Raw genomic sequence first — 18,389 nt, 5'->3', positions numbered from 1 at the left:
ACCCCTAGCAATCCCTAGCAGCCACCAATCAGCATGAGACAGGGAAATACCTGGGATGCCAGATGACCCTTCCAGTAGTTTATGGTGATTGATTAGTTTATAGTTTATGATTAGATTGATTAGTTTATAGTTTATAGTTTATAGTTTATGATGATTGGGAAACCATGTAGTTCAGCACGAACACCCCTATTGGCTTAAACCAATCAGTTCAAATGAATCCCCCTCTTGTAACCAATCACCCTTACCCAACTTGTTCCCACCAGTGAATGTGCTAATCCTGTTTTAGAATTGTTTTATGATTTTCCTGTGGTGTGTGATGATTTGCTAAGAGATGCTATGATGTATGTGAAGTCCCTGCCTTCCCCAAAGAGCACATAAAACTGCTGCAAATCCTGGGCTGAGGGCCTCTTAGCATCACCAGTTGCTGTGTGTGCACACGGAGGACCGAGCTAGCTTGCAATAAAAACCTCTTTGCTGCTTACATTGATCTTGCTCTCTGGTGGTCTTTTGGGGGTCCCGAATTCGAGCATAACAATTCTTGCTTAGGGGCCGTGCTAATTTTTGCTGTATCATTTCAATTTTAGTATGTGTGCTGCCAAAGTGAGCACCCAATAAGGTACTTTCGAAGGTATTAGGGAGACTGTTTCCCTATCACTTGCATTCTCTTACCTGCAAGACCTTTAACACATGTCCCATCATGTTTTGAATTAAACAAAGTATGTAAAGCACATGATAAATGTTCAATAAGTGTTTATTGGTATCATTGTTACTTTTTTCAAGTTTTGAAATGGCTGCAACACGTGATTGCAGCCACAAAAGAAATATGGATGTGTGCCTGAAAAACTCAATTTCCTGTTTCAGATGGTCTTAACTATCTTAACAGTTATTCTACACATAACTTAAAAATGATAACAAAATACAGATGTGAATACTGTTTCAAAGATTCTAAACATTTATATAAAAATTCTTTGCCAAATCATAACTGTTTTCTGGCATAGTCATCTTGAGTTATTACACATTTTTGATTTTTCATTACCACACTGATTGAAATTAATTTTGTTTGCTCTTTTTTTCAGCTCCCAGGAACCAGCCTAATTGATACTCTTTCTGCTTCAGTTGATGAGTTTTTCTGTTTATATGCAATTTGGGGTTTGCAGGGAAACAATGATAAGCATATCCAGTGTCAGTAAGCTTATCAACATGTGGCTTTCCTATCTGAATTGAACGTGGAATATAAAAATTCATTAAAACTCACCTTTGAAACCTACAAAGAAGCAGTTCAGAAAAATATCTAATGGGATGCCAACAGAAATTCTCCAAATACAACTTCAGCCATTGTCCTCTTTTTAAAAATATGACAAACCAGCTGACACATTTTTCTTAAAAACTCTTTCCAGTACAGAAGCTACCTCCTAAATCCTGAAGGCAAGGAGTCTGGGGCATTCCTACTGCTGTCCTACAAGGTGTTTTGTCCCTTTTGCTTCTTCATTTTTCTTTTAATTCTTTGCTCTACCACCCTCCCACAATTTCTGTTTCTGTTTTTACAACCTATCCCTAGACCAGTGTCTTAACTTTCTTGAAGCACATAGTATGCAGATGCATTCATCTCTGTAGTTGTTTTTGTTGACTTCAAAAACACAAGTCAGGGGCTGGGGTTGTGGCTCAGTGGTAGAGCACTTGCCTAGCATGTGTGAGGCACTGGGTTCGATCCTCAGCACCACATAAAAATAAATAAATAAAGTAAAAATATTGTGTTCATCTACAACTAAAAAAATATTTAACCAACAACAACAAAAACACATATCAATGACTGTTTCATTGTTCTGGCCTCTCACCAATGAGCATTTTAGCAGTTCACTTTAACAATTGCTATCTTTCAGCTTATTATCAAGCAAACAACAACAAAAAACAAACAAACAAAAAACAAACCAAACCCTAGTGTTTTCCAGACTTGCACCCTAAATTTTCTTTCTTTTCTCCTCCCTCCCTTCCTTCCTTAATTTTGAGACGGGGTCTTGCCATGTTACCCAGGCTGGTCTTGAATTCCTGGACTCAGTGAACCTCCTGCTTCTGCCTTCCATTTGCTGGGATTATAGGTGTGGGCCACTTTGCATAACCTGAATAATCTTCCTAAGAAATTCAACTTAGCAATTAGGTTACTGGCCTCTGTACTTCTTATTTCACTTTATTTGTAAAATAGTGTCCAATCATAATTGTTGCATGATGCTAGGAAAAAAATATTAAAATTTATTTATGTTTAAAGAAACTTCTACTGTGGGAAGGAAATATATGCAGAATGACTTCATTTGGCTTTTTAGAATGGCTCAGAGTGCTGGAGTGATAGCTTAGTGATAGAGGTCAGGGTTTGATTCTGAGTGCCACTAAAAACCAAAACCAAACAAACAAAACAAAAGTGATCAGAAGTCCCTTTATGCACCTATAATCTACTCTAGGACTGTTCCAAATCCTTTGCAATTGTCTCAGTTGCAACCTGTGACCTTAATGGCACACATTACATATGAAGTCACTGAAAATTGTTAGACTCTCTGGCAGTGGTTCTTCAAACCCTGGTCTCCATTTTTCTTTTTATTCACATAGTGTTCCTCTGTTGCCTAGCATGACAGTGTTATCAGTTCTCCAGTGCAAGCCTTCCCACTCTGTATGCTCATCTCATCCCTCCCCACTTCCTTCTTAACCTACCTGGTTTTACTGTTTTTCTAAAGATTTTGGATTTTGTTTTTCCTTTATATTTTTCTTTCTGCATATCTTCAAATACCTGCATCTCTCCTATCCTAAGTTGAAAATAAAACCCCCAAATCCCTCTATAAATATTACTACTTGACACACTCATGTGAAAGTTTATCTCTTTGTCTCTCAACAAGAACACCACACTACATTGTAACTTGCATGCTTACCTTCAGTATTATTTCAGAATAAAACATACAGTAATGTGCTGATTCAGAATGAGTTAAAGCAGTGGGACAAAGTATATATTTTTTTTTTGAAATTCATTTTGAATTTATTTTATCACAGTAAGTTTGGAGAGAGGTATGGGGCAAGTCTTTGTGAATCATTTGTATATTGAATGGAATTCCCTCATTTTTAACTTCAGAAAAGAAAGTTTCCAAACCTCAGGCCCAATATTTTTGGATAACTTACAATTATTTTTTATAATTCTGGTTTTACAGCCTCTTGAAACTTTTTCCTCACTGTCTTCCTAGCTCTTTGGACACAGAATAATTGTATAGCTCTGTGAACTTTCAGAAACTTAGAATATTTATGCATTCAGCCTAGTGATTGAGAAGCAGAAAAGATCAGCACAAAAAAGTTCCTATGCATTGAAACAGATTCCAAAGCAGATTCCTGCTTCTCCTTCCTGATGTTTGTCTTACTCATAGTTCCAAGCACAGAATTCCTCTCTTTAAAGAGATCACTGCTTCCCTGTTGCCCAAACCTCAGGTACTTGGAGGTCCTTCCCTTAACTTCCATCTCCAAATTTCACTACTTTTCTATCCAAAATAAATACTGGGTGGAGGGATTTGTCAGAAGAGCATGACAAATGTTTATATCAGAACAGTGAAATAGGAGCTGGCATCAGGCCAATGATTCCAGACCAGTGATTCCTGATTAATGTTGCACTTTGGAATTATCAGAGGACCTTTAACCAATATACTGCTCTACTTTCAAAATATATCTAGAACCTCACCATTCCTCACAGCCTACAAAATTGACACCTTGGTGGCTGTTGTCTTCTCACATGGGATACTGTATGTCTCCAAACTGGATTCCTTTCTGCTTTTCAGTTTTCTCAACACGATAGTCAGAGGGATTGTTACAATGTGGGAGTCAAATCAGGTCTTTTCGTTCTAAAAAAGCCTTTTATCTCACAGAGTAAAATCAAAGTCCTTAAAATAGCTTTCCAGCCTGTAGTCTGCCCTCTCCAGCAGAACAGCCATATCCATACATGGTCATTGAGCACTCCAAATGTGGATAGTCCAAACTGAGATGTGCTACAAATGTAAAATACACACCAGATACCAAAGACTTAGGAAAAACTCAAGCAAAATATCTCACTAGATATTAGAGATTAAAATAATTTTCTTCTATTAAATTATGCTAAATAGCATATATTGTTAAAATTTATTTCACATGCTCTTTCTTTGCTTTAGATTGTGTCTACTGGAAAATTTAAACTTACATATGTGATTCACATTCTGTTTCTACTGGATGGTGCTGCTTTAAACAATGTAGGCTCCATTGTCTTTCTGACCACCCCTCCTGCTAATCTCTCACCCTTTCTTTCCTATCATACTGCCTTCCTAATCTCCGTTGTACACTCCACGCAGTCTCCTGCCTCAGTATCTTTGCATTTTGCATCCTTCAGTCTGAAAGTCTCTTTTCCCTAACATTCCATGGGATCTTTCTTATTTCTTTGGGCCTTTTCCTTAATGTTATATTCTCAGTGAAACCTCCCATGGTTACTTGATGCAAAATCAAAACTCATGAATTTTGTATCTCCCTTCTCTGCTTCATTTTCCCCCTCAGTTTGTATCTTTATATATCATAGAGTCATAAATAAAGCAAATGGAATATTTAGAGAAACCTAAATCTAATGGAATGTAGAGGTAGTTTCTACAGGCCAAAGCACAGTCTAGTGGTTACAGCAGTGTTTGCTCAAAGTTCAAACAAATAATGTTGGCTTTAAAATAAAGAAAAAGACTTTCTGTAATTCAGAGGACATGACTAGAAATCTAGGTATGAAACAGTACCTGAAGTCTAGAAGAACATCACTTTCATGTGTGGGAGATGTAGTCATCAATAAGAGAAGCTCAGAGCTTCACTTCCTAAGGACAACTGGGAGAGTGCTAAGGTCACACATCAGTCCTAGAAGGAGCCTGGACCAGTACAAATAAAGGTACTCACAACAGATATTGAAGCTGATCCCCATCTCTTGTTGCATTAGGTACAATGAATGGTGACTTACTACAAGTATTATCTGAAAAAAAGGGCACATTTGGGTTGTTAGTAGTACAGAAGACCTTTACTCAGTAGTCATGACCTTCTTCCCACACCAGAACAATAGTCAGATAAAGAGGTCTTAGGACACCATTCTTCTTGTGATGTGTATACCTTAGTGTCTGTCAGTTTGGGGATGTCTAACATACTACAGACCAACATGGTAGCACCATGCATCTCTCTGGCCACTACAGAGGCCCTGTTTTAGTCAGCTTTTTTGTTGCTGTGACTGAAAAGAACAATTTTATAGGAGGAAAAGTTTATTTGGGCTTCATGGTTTCAGAGATCTGAGTCTACAGACAGCTGGCTCCTTTGCTGTGGGCAGGACATCATGGCAGAGGAGGGTGGAGGAAAGTAGGTCATGACATGACTACCAAGAAGAAGAGAGAAAGGAAGCTCAGCTCACAAAATATAGGCACACCCCCAGAAACCCACCTTCTCTAGCCACACACTACCTGCCTACAGTTACCCTACAGTTCATCCCTGTCAGAGGATTAATGCATTGGTTAGATTAAAGCTCTCATAATCCAATAATTTCCCCTCTAAACCTTCTTCATTGTCTCATATATGAGCTTTTGGGGGACACCTAAGCTAAACCACAATATGCCCCTGCACAATTGGCTGGTTTACCAAAAGAACCATGAAGGTAGTGGTGTTGACTATACCACCTCCCTTCAAATCTTGAGGGATTTGCTGATCTTAGCCACTGGTGTCACTGAAGACATCATTTTATTAGAAAGTATATAGTATGTGCTGCCCTTGAAAGGATTGTGTTGGTTACATCACACCAGAAAGAATTTGGAGTGAAAGTTATCTTTGGGCTTTTTTTTTTCCCTTTGGATTTAATCACATATTAAAGTGTGGTTTTTGTTCTTTGCATGTAAATCTCAAAAACCAGCAAATGCAATTATGCCAATAGCAGGAAGAAAAAAAATGGGGGTCTCTCAGATCCATGCTGCTTATTTTATTCTAACCATTTACAATGAATGCTTATTTAAAAATGAAAAAGTCAGAGCAATTTTCAAAACATAAGATTTTGCATGCATTTACTAAGAATATACCTATATTACATAACAAGAATGGAGAACACAAAAGTTCTAAATCTAAGAACATATAAGTCTCCAACAGATTACAGTCTGTGTTGTTGATTATCATATACTTGAATAGAATTTGACTATACAAATGACTATAAAGCATATTAAGATAAGTCCAAATGGACCAACCTAATGGGGCTTGCTTATGACATCCATCACATGTTTTCTCCCTTTGACCTATATTTGAGGCTGCATAGACAACTCCAATACATCTCTGAGTCTCTCCATATCCAGTAGCGCACAGTCATCCTTGGTTGTTATTTTATTTTTTGCTTATTTCCCTTCCTGACTTTCCTACTTCCCAGAGAATTTTTATTGTTCTTTAGAGTTCCACAGTTTTTTTAAGAGAAAAAAAAATCAAAGATATTCTAAGTGTATTTCCAAAAGAAAAAAAATGCGATGCATCACATATTGCTTTAAGGTTTAGAGACAGGCAGAAATATGCAGGTGGGACTGGCATACACAAAGTGCCAAGACATTGTAACAGTTTGTAAATATGGAAACTGATAGCCTGGTGAAGTATGGGTGGAAGAGGTGAGAAATTTGGACACTTAAGATCTGAGCCTCAGTTTTCACAGTGATAAAGGGAATCTACATCACACAGTTACTGTGAGAAGAGAATAATCCTGAATAATCCACGTACAGCATTGTGCCTGGCTCATAACGGCTATGCCATCACAGGATCACAGAATGCTTTTATTATTGCAGTTGCTGCCATTCAGGCAATGGAGGAGACCCAACCTTGACTTTTCACCTCTAAAGAATAACACTTCAAAGAACTAAGTTTTTTTCCTAACTAATATTGTCACTCTTTAAACAAGGGTGTTACAATATGATCACAGAGGAGAACTTGCTGTTCACTAATAGCTATTTATAAAGAGCCCCTGCCTCTGAGCAGTTTACAATTTATTTAGGCAAGTAACATTAACACATGTGAAATGATTCCAGTAGTAAGGGCTACTATGGACTAATCAGGATGTGCTCCATGAGAGCAATGATTGTTCTTCACATTCAAATGACAAGAAGAAAAATAATGTTCTTATCCAGGAGCCATGTTGCACACCTGTAATCCCAGTGGCTCGGGAGGCTAAAACAGGAGGTTCATAGGTTAAAAGCCAGCCTCAGCAATGGTGAGGTGCTAAGCAACTCAGTGAGACCCTGTCTCTAAATAAAATACAAAATAGGGCTGGGGATGTGGCTCAGTGGTCGAGTGCCCCTGAGTTCAATCCCCGGTACCCATTCCCTCCCAAAATGTTCTTTATTATTTACTATGTATCAAAAAAGTGCTAAATATTTAAATCAATTCATCATATCTGATAGCATATGGCATAGCAAACCACTACAATGCCCTCCTTTTTATATATTATGAAACTGGAGCATGAAGGTGTACAATCTCTTGCAACATCAGGTGCTAGTAAATGAAAGTCCATAGAAGTGAGTTCAGACCTTTGGACTCCAGGCTACACTTTGCTGTTTATGACTGTACCCAGGGGGCTCACAATGATGCTTGTAACATAGAAAATATCAAATAAATCTTGGCTGACAGAATGAACTGGTGAATGAATGAATACAAGGTGAGTTACAGGCTGTTTTTATTTTTAGGTGTTATAAGATTAGAATTTTGTTTTAATTAGAAAAAAATTCTAACTTTACATTAGAGTTTTACTAATATAATCAATATATATTTATCTATATGTTGAGCATCTACCATATGCCAGGCATGGTGATAAGACCTAGGAATACAGGAAATATATTTCATCCTTAAATAAATTAATATTCAATAAATAGAATAATTTTTTATTATAAGTGCTATGATATGGGAATACCACCAGAGCTCTGGTAAGATGATTGAAGAAGAGACTTCTCTTGGCTATATTGTTGTAGATAGAGTAGGTCTCATAAGTGAGATATTCATGAAAATGTCCCCAAGTAGAAGAAAGGAAAAAGATCTTAGCCAGAGAAAACAGGAATTAAAAGACTTAAGAGTTGTGAAAGAGCACACATACTTTGGAAAGTGAATCAACTGAGTGACTGAAGTAGGCGTAGGTAGGAAAATGAGAGATTAGGGTTCAACTGATATGACGTGGATTCCTGCAGCTGCAATCCAGAGTGAATGCTGATGTTGTGCAGTGGGAAGGAAAGAGTCAGTAAATGGAAAAGGTCATAAAGCATAAATACCCTACCTCTACCTAGGAGGTAGAGCGAGATTTTACCACCATTACCTCTTTTTCCTCTCTCTTTTTCCACATGAAGTCACAGAATGAAGGCAGCCATGTGCAAACCAGTGAGAGCAAGTTCATCAGAGCACAACCATGCTGGCACACTGAACTGGGACTTCCGGCCTCCAGAAATGTGAAAATGGTTGAAGCCATCAATCTATTTTGTTGTGGCTACTCTAGCACACTAAAACAGATGAGGATTACAAGTGTAATTTGGAGAAAAAATGGTGAAAGTGAATAATAAGTGTAATTTAGAATTTGAGGTAGCAGAAAATACAATGTGTGAACGAGTCTTCCAATACACACCCCATTCTTGTTTCAGGCAATTTGTCCTTTACCTACAGCTACTGCTATTTTAGAAACAAAAAAGACAAACAAATCAAAACCCCCAAATACATTTTCACTGGAGCATGGCATGTATCATGTCTTCTACATGTATATCCAAAGTAAAAGGGATAAACAAAATAGAAGGAGTCTCCTCTCCAAACTTTAGTCATTAGATGGAGGCTATTATTAGGAAAAAAAAAATAGCAAGTGTTTGGAAATACTTAATATAATATATAGTTCTAAAACCAAAATAAAAATCTTGACTTACCAAAGCCCATCTTGCTTAGAGACCCTAAATAGTGAATGTGGGTCTTGACAGAAAAGAATCTTCTTCCTCTCTAGTGAAAGAGGGATGATTGTTTGCTTTAAGACTCATCTTTCACTTGTGCCTAGCATCGCCTCTCTTAAGGACTCATTGAAACACTTGTCACTTTACATTTCATGCTCACTTAGTAACTTTTTTTTTATGTTCAAGTTTTACACATTTTAAAATGACAGTAGGCCAATATATTCCCCAAATATTGCTACTCTTCTCTCTGCATTCATACCAAAGCTACTTTGAAACATAGTTTTCAATTTTCCATCTCCATTCACTCTCTCTCTAATCATGCTTCCATGTACTGTTATCTGATTTTTACCCGTGAAAAATCCACATCACTTGTTCTGCTGCAAGTCACCTTTGACCTACTAGATGCTAAATCTAGAGGACATATTCTACACTTCACTACCTGTCCAATGGGCATATTTTAAGTTTTAAAGCATTCCATTCTTCTTAATAATGTTTTTCTACCTTGACCTCTTGTCTTTCTTCATGTTTTGTTTTTTCACCTAGTTCCTAGAAAATTGATTTTTTTTTTCTAGGATCTTGTATTTGGTCTTTTTTTTTACTCTACCCAATATCCCTGTGTGGAATGTCTAACTTCAGTACTTCAACCACTGAGCTAGCAAATTCTGCACTGAAATATTCACATGAGCACACTCCTCTGAGTCTTAATCATGTATATATAATAGTGTACTAGGTATAAAATTTGACTGTATCTGATTAACCTTGAAAATATTACTAGGTTCCTAAACATGTCCTTGTTTAAAGATGGGGCCATCATCATCATCATCATCATCATCAGAAATAATTGACTCATAGAGGTTTTCTTGAGAAGAAAAAATGAGATAACAAGTAAAAATGGATTATTAAAGGGCATGCTAGTTAATATCTGAATTATTAATTATGTTATATCACAACATGTATTTTATCTAAACTGTCTTTCAATCTATTGATGTGATGAATTACATTTATTGATTTCCATATGTTGAACCAACCTTACATCCCTGAGATGAACTCCACTTGATCATGGTGCACTATCTTTTGAATATTTTGTTGTATGTGATTTGCCAGTATTTTGTTAAGAATTTTTGCATCTGTATTCATGAGTGATATTGGTATGAAGTTTTCTTTCTTTCATGTGTCTTTGTCTGGTTTTGTTATCAGAGTGATACTAGCTTTATAGAATGAGTTGGGAAGGTTTCCTCCTTTTCTATTTTACTGAATAATTTGGGGAGGATTGGTGTTAGATCTTTCTTGAAGATCTAGTAGAACTCTTACCCGTTTCTTTCACGTTTCCTGTCAACTGGATGATATAAATGGATGATATAAACCATTTAATATGGTGAAATTATCTCACCAATAAACTAATATGATTTGTTGTAAAATATATTTTCCTTTTAATAAAATCATTGTCATTTTTGCAAGGTCTTTAAGTAAAACCTAGCTTACATTTTTTTAAAAGTCACTACTGACCTGGTTAGCCTGCTTCCTTAAAATAATTCACATTGAGACATGGAGACTGCATTACTTTCCTCTTTAAATCAATGTTCCTTCTCTGTAAGAAAGAGAGCGGGACCTTGTAATCACCGCATAGCCATTAAAATTTTTGTTCTTATGTATTTTCTATAAGAATAAAAGTACTTTATTTGGGGCATGGTATGGTTGTTTATGGTTGGCCTGCTCCCTAAAGCTCCTATCTGGAATATTTATATGTACACACACACACACACACACACACACACAATTAGGCACACATAGAAAAGGGGGCATTGTTTCTGGGGCATTGAGGCAAGCGGTGAATCTTGGAAAGCAGGATAACCAATGGTTAATTGAGTAGAACATAAGTGGCTGTGGCCGATGTTGCTTTCTACACCATTCCATGAGCCTCGTCTGACCTCTAGACCCTCTCTCTCCACAGAGATTTCTGAAAGATCTGAAGTTGAGGACATATTTCAGAGGAATAGAGGAAGAGGTACTTACACCTCTAATTTCTTTATCTAGTTTATATTTACTATAAAACACATTACTTAGTTTCTCTGAGATGTCATTGTAGTAAATCAGCCTTGAACTGAGAACATCCTTTGAACTGAGGCAGAGTGAGAATCTCTTCAATTGTGGACAATGAAATTCACAGTGATTGTAGTACTAAATTTAAATACTAAAAACAAATGTATAGGGCTGGGGATGTGGCTCAAGCGGCAGCGTGCTCGCCTGGCATGCGTGTGGCCCGGGTTAGATCCTCAGCACCACATACAAACAAAGATGTTGTGTCCACCGAAAACTAAAAAATAAATATTAAAATTATTTCTCTCTCTCTCTTTAAAAAACAAAAACAAAACAAAACAAAACACACAAATGTATAATCCTGGCTATAAAACCTGTCATTTTCAAACTGTTTTCCCCAGAGGAAGCAAGATCCAAGGAATTTCTCACATACATTTCTTATTCATATTCCTCATTATACATATGAGGAAAAACATAAAAATTATCTTTAAATAACATTTTTATAAAAGAAAAAACTGTGTTAAAAACAGTTTATGAGGCAAAAATCTTAGAACAAAGGTATCATAAAATCAAAAGAAAAAAATTCACTAGGCACATATAATTAGGTTTCTTTGGAAACCAGAAATGGTCTTAATAATTCTTATTTGTAACTGTGGCCAAGTTTCATTAACTAAATGTTTTTAGAGAATATTTCTTAAAGATATACCCACCCAACTCTACTTTCCAGAAAAAGGACAAATGTATATTTTGAAGGTTAAGGCTGTGAATCAATGGCATTTGCAAATATTTTACTATTTGTTCAATCATTTTTTAATTAAAAAGTAGTAATTATCTCAACTCCACTCACAGTAAATACTCATTATTGGTCTCTTATTATTTTCAGTGTGACCACATATTTTTCTGTTAGTTTCTTAGGAGGAAATTACTGTATTTTTTTACATGTTAACTACTCTGTGTGTAGATGCAGGTATGTGCTCATATGTAACTAAATAGTGAGGATAAGACTATAGATATATTTTTCTTTAGAAAAAGCAACTTTAATGTAATTAATCTGTCTGTGAGAAAATAAGTATTGAGAAGCTAAGCTCTCAGAGTGGCAGTTAGTCTTGCTGTTCATTCAGGAGACAGAAGTATTTTCAGCTTTCTCTAAGCATTGTTCTGAGCCTGAAACAATTTACTGCAAGAAACCTGATCATTCTATTTCTTTTTATTAAATCAGTACAGGATGGTTTCAGACTCCTATGAGAAGAAAGGGATTGGGTTTGTGATTCATATTATTTCTAAATTAAATATTGTATCAGCTTTGTTTCTACTCAGGCATAAATTTTAACCTCATAATCAAAATGCCACTGCAATATGTAGCTAGGGAAATACATATATTTTTGTCTCTGTCATATCAAATATCCATGCAAACATAGCACCATGGAAAGTATAGGGTAAGAAACTAGATATGGAAGACTGGGAGAAGCCAAGCAGGCAGCTGAGTGATGGCCCAGACATTTGAAACCTTTCTGATTCAAAAACTGAAACAAACTATCTTGACATTAGTTTCTTCGCCTACAAAATTAGATTAATTTTAAAACTTATTTCAGATTTAAACAGTATTTAAAATCATCTACATTCAAATGTATAGTCTATCCCAGTTTTTATTTGCAATTAAGTAGTTTACAGAACAGCATCCACTTCAGTAGTATCATCTTCCAATCTGATAATTAAGAGATACATTCAATAAGCATTTATTCAATGTTTATGCTGTGCTAAGCACATAAAACTTGGACGAGCTAGGGACAGGATGACTGTATTTTGAAAAGTGTTGTATCAGAAATATGCAGCTGGGCACTGTGGCACACAGGCTGAGACAGGAGGATCACGAGTTCAAAGCCAGCCTCAGCAATGGTGCTAAGCAACGCAGTGAGACACTGTCTCTAAATAAAATAAAAATATAGGTTTGGGGATGTGGCTCTGTGGTTGAGTGCTCCTGAGTTCAATCTCCAGACATCCCATCCCCCAGAAAAAAAAGAAATATGCAAACAGTGCTAAGTATTTCTATTTGAAGAAAGAATGAGATTCTCTGGGGTGAGGGTGCATGGCTTTAGAGAAAGTGACATCCAAGAGAGGTATTGAAGGACATGAGGGGTGAGACAGTCCAGGGAATAAGCATGATATTTGAAATAACATAAGCAAATACATAAAACTAGTTCATGTGTATAACAGGAAATCAAAACGTCTCATTTTGTTCCTTTCATTTCATTTCAAAGAGCCATCATTGGTTTAGCGTCCATATGCCAGGTCGCATAGTCAGCCTCATAAAATGTAGAAAGTGTAGTCCCTGACTTCTGCGAGCTGTACTGTGGAGACAAACCGAGCAGATAATTCCAAGCAACAAGAGGAATGCAGGGTGCTAAGACAGCACAGAGATAGGACCTCTCACGTGACCCTGGAGAAGGCAACACATGGGTTCTGGATTACAAAATGAGTCAAAATCAGTCTCTCAAAGATGGAACACTTATCTTAGAAAAAGGAGACCAGAAGGAGCTAAGAAACAGAAGTTAGAATATTCAGAGTACGGTCGAAATGGCTAAGAATTCATTACTGTTGAATCATAATGTTAAAGATGGAGAATATAAGATTGGAGGCCGAAGATAAGGGAAAGGAGAAGGGACAGGTTGCAAAAACTTGATATGCCTTAATAACATATTTAGACTTTAGTGTACAGGCTGTAATAAAAATATTCAAATATTTTTTTTTGTTTTGTTTTGTTTTTTTATTGGTTGTTCAAAACATTATAAAGCTCTTGACATATCATATTTCATACATTAGATTCAAGTTGGTTATGAACTCCCAATTTTACCCCAAATACAGATTGCAGAATCACATCGGTTACACATCCACATTTTTACATACTGCCCTATTAGTAACTGTTGTATTCTGCTACCTTTCCTATCCTCTACCATCCCCCCTCCCTCCCCTCCCATCTTCTCTCTCTACCCCATCCACTGTAATTCATATTTCTCCTTGTTTATTTTCCCATTCCCCTCACAACCTCTTATATGTAATTTTGTATAACAATGAGGGTCTCCCTCCATTACCATGCAATTTCCCTATTCTCTCCCTTTCCATCCCACCTCATGTATCTGTTTAATGTTAATCCTTTCTTCCTGCTCTTCCTCCCTGTTCTGTTCTTAGTTGCTCTCATTATATCAAAGAAGACATTTGGTATTTGTTTTTTAGGGATTGGCTAGCTTCACTAAGCATAATCTGCTCTAGTGCCATCCATTTCCCTGCAAATTCTATGATTTTGTCATTTTTTAGTGCTGCGTAATACTCCATGGTGTATAAATGCCACATTTTTTTAATCCATTCATCTATTGAAGGGCATCTGGGTTGGTTCCAGAGTCTAGCAATTGTGAATTGTGCTGCTATGAACATCGATGTAGCAGTATCCCTGTAGTACGCTCTTTTAAGGTCTTCAGGGAAAAGTCCAAGAAGGGCAATAGCTGGGTCAAATGGTGGTTCCATTCCCAGCTTTCCCAGGAATCTCCATACTGCTNCATGTCTATGATTTGATATCAAGCTCCTTGATCCATTTTGAATTAACTTTTGTGCATGGTGAGAGAAAGGGATTCAGTTTCATTTTGTTGCATATGGATTTCCAGTTTTCCCAGCACCATTTGTTGAAGATGCTGTCCTCCCTCCATTGCATGCTTTTAGCTCCTTTATCAAATATAAGATAGTTGTAGCTTTGTGGATTGGTCTCTGTGTCCTCTATTCTGTACCATTGGTCCACCCTCCTGTTTTGGTACCAGTACCATGCTGTTTTTGTTACTATTGCTCTGTAATATAGTTTGAAATCGGGTATCACTATGCCATCTGATTCACACTTCCTGCTTAGAGTTGCTTTTGCTATTCTGGGTCTTTTATTTTTCCATATGAATTTCATGATTGCTTTATCCATTTCTACAAGAAATGCCGTTGGGATTTTGATTGGCATTGCATTAAACCTATAGAGAACTTTTGGTAATATCGCCATTTTGATGATGTTGGTTCTGCCTATCCATGAACAGGGTATATTTTTCCATCTTCTAAGATCTTCTTCTACTTCTCTTTTTAGGGTTTTGTAGTTTTCATTATATAAATCTTTCACCTCTTTTGTTAGGTTGATTCCCAAGTATTTTATTTTTTTTGAGGATATTGTGAATGGAGTGTTTTTCCTCATTTCCGTTTCAGAAGTTTTGTCGCTGATATACAGGAGTGCCTTTGATTTATGCGTGTTGATTTTATATCCTGCCACTTTGCTGAATTCATTTATTAGTTCTAGTAGTTTTTTTGTAGACCCTTTTGGGTCTTCTAGGTATAGAATCATGTCTCCTGCAAATAGTGATAATTTAAGTTCTTCTTTTCCTATTTTTATGCCTTTAATTTCTTTAGTCTCTCTAATTGCTCTGGCCAGTGTTTCGAGAACTATATTGAATAGAAGTGGTGATAGATATTCAAATATTTTTAAACTAAAAAATGACATAGACCTTTATATTGGAGGAGTGGAGGATGACTATGGGTAACACAGACCTGAGATGGAAAGATCAATTAGGAGTAAACTATAATAATCTAGGAAAGAAGCAAGAAAGGTCAGAAGTACAAATAAAGGCAGAAGGGAAGAAATTTAAGAAGATAAATTTTTCTAAGAATAAAATTGAAAAACTCTGAAATTATATGTGGGGTGTAAAAAAAGGAACTCCCTTAGAGTCATTGAATAAGACACCACTATGCACATATGCCACTAGCCTCACTGAGCACTTGAAACATGGCTAATGGAACTCAATGAAATTTTAATTTCATTTTAAAATTAATTTAAATGTAAAAAGACACATATGTCTAGTGTCTACCATATTGGGCAGCAAAAAGTGACAGCTCATAAATTTAAGTGTCCAGCTTGCATCTGTCCCCTTAATACAGGATTATTTCTGGCTGTCTACTCACTATCTCTATATAGAAATCCAGAGGACATTCCAGAATTCATAGTTGAAAATCTATTTTTTTTAACTGAAACTTGTTCTTGTTAATGTGTTCCCTATCTTAGTGAATGCCAAGTTCTCCTTTAGTTCTCTCCATACAATACCTTACATCTTATCTGTCCATCAATCAAGAAAACAAAATGTATTCAGAATCCAACCAATTCTTCCCATCTGTACAACTGTCCACAGTAATATTGCCTCTTGCTAGAAATATTGCAATAGCCTTCTGACTGGCCTCTACATTTCCATCTTTGCACTTTCTGTTAGTAGTTTCTAGTAAAAGACACAGTTCACACTGTATTGTTAGTTCAGAGTTATTGCTCTGCATAAAATAAAAACACCCTTGCACTGATCTATACAAGTTGGCTCCATATGTCTTCTATCACCCCATCTTTGGCTTCTCGGCTCATGTACCCTCTGCTTCACTTACACTAGATCTCCTCACTTTTCCTCAAGTACTCCAAACATGCTTCCACTGCAGAGCTTTGCATTTTTCACTGTCTTTTCTCTGGAATGTTCTTCCTTTGGAGAGCTGCATGGCTTTCTTCATTTCTTACGTGGCCTTCCTCAGATACTCCTTAGCAACAAGTTCTTCTCTGACCATCTTATTTAAAACAGTCTTCTTGTCAAGTGAGCACTCTTAATCCCCTCACCCACTGCTTTATTTTTCTCCACAGTGCTTTAGAACCATCTAGCATTGCAATTATTTTTTTGTTTATTTTGTAGTCTCCATAGCTAGAGTCTAACTTTTCTACAGGTAGATATATTAATCTATTGTGTTCACATTCCCAGTTCCTAGAATGTTGCCTGAAACATGGTAGGTGCTCAATAAATTTATTGATAACTAAGTAATTTTCAGATTTTTAAAAAATTTTTCTTTTTGTGGTTTTAGGGATTATATCCAGGGCCTGGTGTATGCTATGCAAACACTCTACCACTGAGTTATATCACCCATCCTTACTATTTTGAGGCAAGGTCTTGCCAAGATGTCCAGACTGTCTTAAAAATTGCAGTCTTTCTGCCTTCACCTCCTGAGTAGCTGGCATAGAGAAAACAGATATAGGCTACAATAAGTGCTCTGTAAATACTTATTTCAGGGAATTTTAAAATGTGTTAGTTAGATGTAGCATTGTGCATTTAATCCAGTGTGGGGGAAAAAAGGAATAAATAGAGTAGAGATCCTTCTGAGCTTGGAAAAATTAGTGTAGCAAAAGTCAGAGATATGCTGTCAATTTTTAAGTTTTTGTTAAGGTGAAGCCTTAAGGATTTTAAGCCATGTGTGCATTATCTTTTGGGACATCCAAATCTACCTCTAGTTCAGGTTCTCATCATTTCCCATCAGCAAAAACTTACCAGCTGATCCCTGTCTCCAATTTACAATCCTTAAATCCTTCATTTTGCCAAACACAGATTTTCTAGCATATATATTATTTAGTTCACATATTGTTGACTTTCTGCCCAACTAGTTTTCCTCATGTTTGTAAATAAACCTGAATCCAGTTGGCTCTAAATTTAAAGGGGCAATTAACAGAATATACTGACAAAAGTTATTATTGTGGCATAAGTGTTAGAGCCTTATATAGACTCATAGACTTCTTTTTATTAATACATATTAAAATAGGTATTTATTTGTAAGGGTCATTCTTTCCAAAAGTATGCTGCTGTGAATTGTTATTCACTAACAGTTCTTCAAGTGCAGGTGCTTGTCAAAAGTCACCCATATTCTCTAATGATTTTGCTTCATGATGACAAATGTTTGGCATTTTGTAGCTGGGCTTTGGGGGACAGGTACAAGGTGTACCATTAGCGCATGCATAATGGGTACCTTCAGCAGCTCTAGTGTCAAAGAATTTCTGACACAACACTGTAATTAATGGGAATGTACCTTCTGTGGTGTATGCCAGTAATTGGGCAATGACAGAAACATATGCCTTGTTTGATGAACCTGAAAGTGTGAGGAGGTTGGAGCAAACTTGCTGGAAAGCTTATTTCGATTGACAGTCTACCCCAGGTGATAGAGAAGCTCTAAGTATGTTGATATAAATCAAAATATAGCTGGAAGCAAGGTTAAGGAAACTTGAAGAAACAATGAAATCAGCTGTGTTTATTGTCCCTGGAGCAGATGAAGCAATGGTATTTCGTGTAGAATAAAGGAAATTACCAACCCCTTTAGACCGTCAGCCAACGAGAGGAAAAATATTCAACACCTTGCACCATAACCTAACAATGCAGATATGCAGGGCACAGTGAGAGGAATTCACTAGTGAAAACTACAGTTGTCTATTCTAGAACCCTGGGAGTCATCCTCATTCTCTCTCACTCTCAACATCCCATTAATCCCAAGTACTTTAAGTTTTATTTCTAAATATTTCTCAAACCCAAGCCTGTTTCTCTA

The 18,389-nt window shown here is 36.5% G+C and overlaps 1 pseudogene; it reads right to left on the bottom strand.

Moving 5' to 3' along the window:
* Window positions 1-534: 534 nt before the first annotated feature.
* On the bottom strand, window positions 535-608 carry LOC125620235 (annotated as a pseudogene).
* Between the last annotated feature and the right edge of the window lie 17,781 nt (window positions 609-18,389).

This window comes from Marmota marmota, unplaced genomic scaffold, assembly GCF_001458135.2.
Source record: "Marmota marmota marmota unplaced genomic scaffold, marMar, whole genome shotgun sequence".
NCBI classification, from domain to species: Eukaryota; Metazoa; Chordata; class Mammalia; order Rodentia; family Sciuridae; genus Marmota; species Marmota marmota.
This window is presented reverse-complemented; position numbering and strand designations above follow the sequence as displayed.